Raw genomic sequence first — 7,289 nt, 5'->3', positions numbered from 1 at the left:
GCTGGCCTACAGGCCACACTTGGAGGAGAAATGTGCTAGAACATATGAAGAGTCAAGAAAAAATTTTTGGTATTATGGAGAAAGAGCTAATAACACCACCCAAGCATACCCTACTCCCCATAGGGACCAACTGTTTAAACAAGAATGCCATTGAGCAGGGATGAGGGAAGAGGGGATAAACCCATATGCAGAGCAGTTCTGGAGGAAGCAGCAAGCAAGACTATATTTAGGTAGCTTAAGTGGGCAGGTTTCATTCAGATGTTTGGGGGTGAATTAATTGGGGGAAGGGGCATAAGGAGGGTTAAATAGCCCCTTAAAAGGCATATGGACTAACACAGGTTAATTTTTGTCATTAAAACCCAGGTAAGGAGGGAAGAAACCAGTATTGGTTCGTTATCATTTTCTTTATCTATAAACTCAAGTTCTGTGGGTTGTGAATTTTTAAAAACTAATTCATTATTCAAAACGGAGTATTAATGGCAGAAATTGGAGGGGAGAAAATGGACTGAGATGAAAAGTGAGGAGGTAACACTACAAAATGAGTCAGATGGCTAAGAGCTTCAGAGACCCTCTTATCTCCAAAGACCCACCTGTCCTCTGAGGCCCTGGTCTTGTCTGGGAACCTGGTTTTGGCACCTGTGTTACTCTAGCAACTGCTAGTCTCTGCCGGCGGCCTTGGCCCGCAGCCTCTTCTCTCCTGGTCCTTTGACAACTGTGTTTTAATAACCTTTGTGGGTCACACAGTTCATAAATGTAGAGCTAGGGATTAGTCTAATGGAGGTGTGATAAGGTTCTCCCATAATATTTCTACCAGTGATTCATTTCTACCAGTTACGGCTTGACATATTTTGGTAACTTATTTGAAACAAAAAAGGCTAATAACTCATGACTTCCTGATGGAGCAAAACCTTTATCAGTGTAAAGCACTATTTTTGCTTAATTTCATAATTCCTCCCTTCAGCTCTTTGTGTTAAATTCATTTGATCACTAATGTTGTTTACATTTTAACATTTCTCTTTATCTTTCTGTAATTCCAGTTTATATCATTCTCTAGTAATTACATTTCTGGGCTCAAATGCAGAATATTTGCTTTTTGCTGATGTTTGTATTTATTTGTTAGAGTTGATGGGTGTTATTTTATGTGGGTAGTCTTTTTTATGTTTTAGGATTTTTGTGTGTTTTGATTTTTCTGTCTTTTAAAGAACGCTTTTCTGATATGGCTTCTTTTATTTTCTTCTACTTTTAGTGCATTTGTAGGTATTTGTTCTGTTTAAAGCATGTTTGTAGTTCCTTAATTTTTAAAAGAAATCGTCAAACCTCTCTTTCTTAAGCTGCAAGGGTCAGGTATGAAGCAGTACCTTTACTTGATTTGAATAGAACTGACTCCTTGCTAAGAAAAATGATTAAACACATTTACCATCCCTCGTTCACCACCCATAATTGTGAAATGCAGTATGATTTTTTTATAGTTGTCAGAACCGTCACTGATCAATACTGAAGGCATCATCTACAGTTACATAGCACTGGCGGTCTTTGAAATGTATACAGTGGAAATTTACAAATGGGTTAGCCACTTCCCCATAAACATCTGTGCCCTGTGCCATAGGCATCCATGCTCTGGTGTGCCTGATCTTCTGGAACATTTGTTGATTAGTGAGAATTCCTAGGTATTTCTGTTCCAAATTTTGGACTCAGGCATGGTCAGTTAAAGCTAAGCTTCAAAATATCATAAAACAATGATCCAGTGCCCAAGAGGACCTTAGGAAACACTCCTTTTTTCATGTTTCAGCCTTGTGTTTTATTGCTCTTCTCTTATCTAGTGAATTGGAGCACATGTCAAATGGTGTTCCTCATTATGGTGAAAAATGAAACAAAAGGCGCTTTCCCCCCATTACCTTATATCCTGAAATAGCCAAAATATATACACATGGCACCAGAAGAACAGAGAGTTTGCCTTTTTCTAACTTGTTTTACAAGTGCAGTGCAGACAGGCTAAATCCAGCTGCGATTGCTGTGGGTCACAAGTGTCATTAGCAGCCCCGAGTTGAAGCCCCTGTCTAGAGCGGACTCTAGAATATTCACATGGCAAGGTTGTTGGTGCTGCCTCACATCTTCTCCTTTGAAGGTTGCGAAGCCACTTAATGATGGAGGGGTTATGTTTTATCAGTGATGCATTCTTTTGTATAATTCAAAAGCATCTGATCCTTCTTACCTTAACACAAATTCTTAAGTCCTACACACAACACTCGGTATATTAATATAATAGCCCAGATGTACAGTCCTAATTTTCTACTTACTCCTGTGATTTGTGTCATTTGAAATATATTGTGGAAATCAGAGTTTACGTTTTAAAAGTTATCTTCAGTGGTAACTCTCAATATATTCACTTGTAAATCCTTTTTAGGATGTCATTTTTCAGAACATGAAGATAGATGTGTATATCCTTGGGAACTTAAAACTTCAGCTAATTACAGTTTTCTGAAATTTTGTGTATATATGTATGTATATAAATGTAATAGTTTTCTATGATAATGATTTCTTAGAACATTTCTTTAAAAGCAAATATTAACAATAAATGGAAACATTTAAAATTATACTTACTTTAGCAACTGCCACTCTTTTTTTTTTAAGATTTTATTTATTTATTTGACAGAGAGTGATCACAAGTAGGCAGAGAAGCAGGCAGAGAGAGAGGGAGAAACAGACTTCCCTCTGAGCAGAGAGCCCAATGCGGGGCTCGACCCCAGGACCCTGAGACCATGACCTAAGCCGAGGCAGAGGCATAACCCACTGAGCCACCCAGGCGCCCCTAAATAGTTTAATCAAAACACTCATCCTGACTTTTTCTTTCTCATCCTTTCCAAGCAGGTAAGGACCTAAATCTTAAGAAACATTTTACCGAACCAGCAAAATTGTGCCCAGATTGAAAGACATACCCCACGTTTCTGCTCCAGTACCTTCTCAAGGTAGACAACCTTAAAAACTGAAAATAGAACAGAATGACTACTTTAAGCAGCTCAGCACTTTTTTGGCTCCATTTCATTATGTTTTCAAAGTGCGTTATGGTAATTGCATACCAATCTTGGGGAAAACTAAAAGCAGCAGTTTGCTGAATCTCCACGTGCAAAGAATATCAGTAAATCTAACATGGTATTATGTTTTGTTTTGTTTTTAAGATTTTATTTTTCTTTAGTAATCCCTACACCCAGGGTGGGGCTTGAACTCACAACCCCAAGATCAAGAGGCCCATGTTCTACCAACTGAGCCGGCCAGGTGCTCTCAACATGGTATTATCTTAATAATAAGGAAGTTGTTGTATTATGTTGATTCTTATTACAAATTCTAGGACTTAAAATGGCAGTAACAAACACCTCATTTTGAGGTATTCCATAGCATTTAGCTTTTTCTCTCACTGGCTTTTTTTCATAGCTAACACACACACACACACACACACACACACACACACACACACACACCCCTACTTTAAAAACTTAACATTTTGAAAAATTTGATCTGCCACACAGGTGGCACACTTCACATTATGAAATTAATATAATCCACATTTCAAAGGTTATGTCAATTCTGTGGACTGTCATTCACCAATTTTTTTTTTAAAGATTTTATTTATTTATTTGACAGAGAGAGATCACAAGCAGACAGGCAGGCAGAGAGAGAGAGAGGGAAGCAGGCTCACTGCTGAGCAGAGAGACCGATGCGGGACTCGATCCCAGGACCCTGAGATCATGACCTGAGCCGAAGGCAGCGGCTTAACCCACTGAGCCACCCAGGCGCCCTGTCATTCACCAATTTATAGAAACTTGGAAAATCCCTGATCTTCAGGCTGGTCGTTTGCTGGCTGTCTCTGTGACCAGCTTGGGTGGAATCCATTTGAAGTCAGGCAGTGGCCGCTTGGCTCCCGGAGAGTGGTAGGTCTGCGGAGATTCAGATGAGGAAAAGGCCGCTTGCTTGTCGTGCAAGTGGAGAGGGAATGGCGGAGCTGACCACTAGATGGCAGTGCTCCGACGGCCCCAAAGCTGCAGGGCTCTGCTTGACTGAGAAGGACAGTTGGGCTTCACAGTGCCCAGGCCATTTAAATTTGGGTGAACGCATTTTTTTAGCAGGTTTGTAATGGGAAAAGGTTTCAAAGTGACCCTGAATGGTGGTAAGTGCATACATTTTTTTTTTAATTTTTTTTTTTTCTTTTTTACAGATAGAGAGAGAGAGAGAGAGAGATTACAAGTAGGCAGAGCAGCAGCCAGAGAGGGGAGGAAGCAGGCTCCCTGCCAAGCAGAGAGCCCGATACGGGGCTCGATCCCAGAGACCCTGAGATCATGACCTGAGCTGAAGGCAGAGGCCCAACCCACTGAGCCACCCAGGCGCCCCAAGTGCATACATTTTTATAGGGAGTCCAATACTGCAGTTCTCTGGCACTTTTCTGGTTCCTGTAGCGCACCCTGGACTTGAAAGACAAAACTGTCTGAGTCACCATGGTGTTGGAGAGATGGCTCTCAGTCCCTTTTTGAAGACTACAGTGTGCTTATTGGTTCCATTCCTTCACGGGACCTATCCCGTGTCTCCAGGGCTGGGGACACCTCCCAGCATCACTGTAAACTTGGGAGGTGTATCTGGTTGTGAAAGATTTTGTGTCTGCCTGAGGTGTCTGGAAAGTAGAGACGTCCGTCCTCTTCATCCCCAGATCCTTTGGCTTCTTCAGAATGAGTGCTCTTTACAGTATGTGGTTCTCAATCAGCCTATAGTGTTTTTGCATTTATTGAGTCACATTGGAGACAGGAAAACAATTATCTTTGTTAAGCCACTTGATATCCAGCTCTCCCCACCAACACTCCACCACGCACACATCCCTCTCTTTGTGGAAGTCCTTAAGTAGGGACTTAAACCAAGGGTCCTGCTTTGCCTGAAACCATACCTGTAGCAGGTGTTGATGAGAAATTCATGTTGTTGTTGTTGTTTTTTAAGATTTTATTTATTTATTTGACAGAGATCACAAGTAGGCAGAAAGGCAGGCAGAGAGAGAGGAAGAAGCAGGCTCCCCACTGAGCAGGGAATCCGAAGCAGGGCTTGATCCCAGGACCCTGGGACCATGACCTGAGCCGAAAGCAGAGGCTTAACCCTCTGAGCCACCCAGATGCTCCTGAGAAATTCACCTTTTGAGAGCAACTGTCTCTGTGGCCAGCTGTGGAAGAGTTGGTTGTTACTCTAACAGGTTCCCGAGCTTCGGTATTGCTTCAAAATTAGATTCTTGGAAGCTGGTTTGGAAGGTGCAAGTGAAACTGTCTTTCAGGTTTTGCTGGTACTACTGAGACCCTTTCTGTCCATGCACCGTAATAACCCTCCTTCTCCTCCCTTTCCTTCTTTTTTCTCCATCAGTTTTTAAAAACAACCAAACGGTTGAGGTTACCACTGATAACTTTCTCTTCTGAGACTGGTCCTCCCTTTTTTCAGATTTGGTTCTAGACAGGGACTAGATCTCCTTTAAGCCGCTAAATACTTCTGATTCACAAAGAAGTTCCATTTTCTATACCTGCTTATTCTGTGTACTGTTTCTTGGCGGCCTCAGTAATGCAGGCTACAACAGTTAAAGCCTTTGTGAATCAGCAGCACCATCCACCTTTGCCCTTGCAGGTGCCCAGTACATTTTAGCAGAAGAATGGGCAAAACCGTATGTAATTGTCACTGTAGAGATTCCTGAAATCAAAACCCTTCTGCACAAAATGAGGTCTCTGTCAATGAGATCTTCCATTTGGGCTCCGTATCAATTACACCTCAAGGGGGCGCTAGTTTTACTGTTGACATTACTGGAATGGCAGCTGGGTTGTCTGAAGTCTCCTTTTGCTTCCTGAGAACCTGTGGAAAGTTCTGAATGCCTTCCAAGGGGGTGGGGGTGGTTTCTAGTTGGAAATTGCAAGGGGTGGCCTGCAGCTTCCTGTCTTGTCTCCCACTGAAACTGCTCTTCCTTGAAAGCATGTTAGTGGCAAAGACGTTGGTGCCGGAGACTCTACAGTAGAAGGCTCAGTTGTAACAGAGTGAACTTTAACCCAGCATGAAGCTACACAGTGAACAGAACTGTTACCATCCCTAGAATCAGAGACAGGTCCTCTGTCATTGGGCTTTGACTGCTTTCTTGACACCATTTCCATAATGCTGTCAGGAGATGTTCTAGCTCCTGGTTCCTGCAATTTCCCTGCAACTGTACTTGGGATTGGGCAGCCAAGCAGGTGCTGCTCTGGAAGTTTCTGTGGCAGTCTTGGCACCTGGGATCCCTGGATTACAGGGTTACTGGCCCCTCTGTCAGACCCTACAGACATCTACAGACGCTGCACACACTAAGGAATGTCTAAAGTTAAACATTTCTTAGATATACTTGATAGGTTTGTAAAATATCACTCTCTACTCTGGCCAATGATTATTTCTTTTGGAAGGATTCGGGCCATTTCCAGGCTGCCTTTTTAAATCTCAATGCCCTTAAAAATCAGTCTTTAAAATAACTCTGTGGACTAAACACATTTGGCAGACAGAGAACCTGGATAATTCCTATATGCGCTCACATTCATATCTAATCTTCAAATGATATGTTTTATTTTCACCATCTTCTTATAAATCACCATTATTTTAAACAGATACTAGACCCACAAAAGGGCTCTCTAGGGCCTTGTGGCCCTCTATGTTAGTCTATTAAAAAAACAACAACAACAACAATATGCCCATTTGAATTTTTACAACTTACAAAGTATCACTCATAATCTGGGAAGATAGTGAGGTCTTACATATCAAGCACATGGATGAAATTGGATTTGAGAGATTTGGGGATCAAACTGGGTGGGGGAGTCTGTACTAGGTTAGGACAGCTAAATTTGTAACATTGTCCTTGTACAGTTCTTATATTTTTCAGCTTGGATGAAAAGGAAAAAAAAAGCTTTAAATAAATAATTGTTCTTCCAGAACTTTACAGATGATTCACTCTTCTATAGTGGCTAGTGTTTTTTGAGTGCTAATACCTAGAATAGTGCCAGTTCACTACGCCAAGCATCTTACCTGCATGAACTCGCTGAATCATCAGCACAACTCTGTGAGGTATGTGCTCTTTTTAGCCCCCCTGAGAGGTTAAGTATGTTGTTCAAGGTCACACAGCTAGGAAGTCATTTGACTTGGAGAGACTCAGTCAGCCTGACTTTAGAGGCTGCACACCCAATTTCACTCAGTCTGTCATGCCCCATGTCTTCTAACCTTCAAATCCCCGTACCTGTGAATGTGACATTGCCAATATCCGC

This window comes from Meles meles, chromosome 1, assembly GCF_922984935.1.
Source record: "Meles meles chromosome 1, mMelMel3.1 paternal haplotype, whole genome shotgun sequence".
NCBI lineage: Eukaryota > Metazoa > Chordata > Mammalia > Carnivora > Mustelidae > Meles > Meles meles.
The sequence above is the reverse complement of the archived record's forward strand: the minus strand, read 5'-3'. Positions refer to the sequence as shown.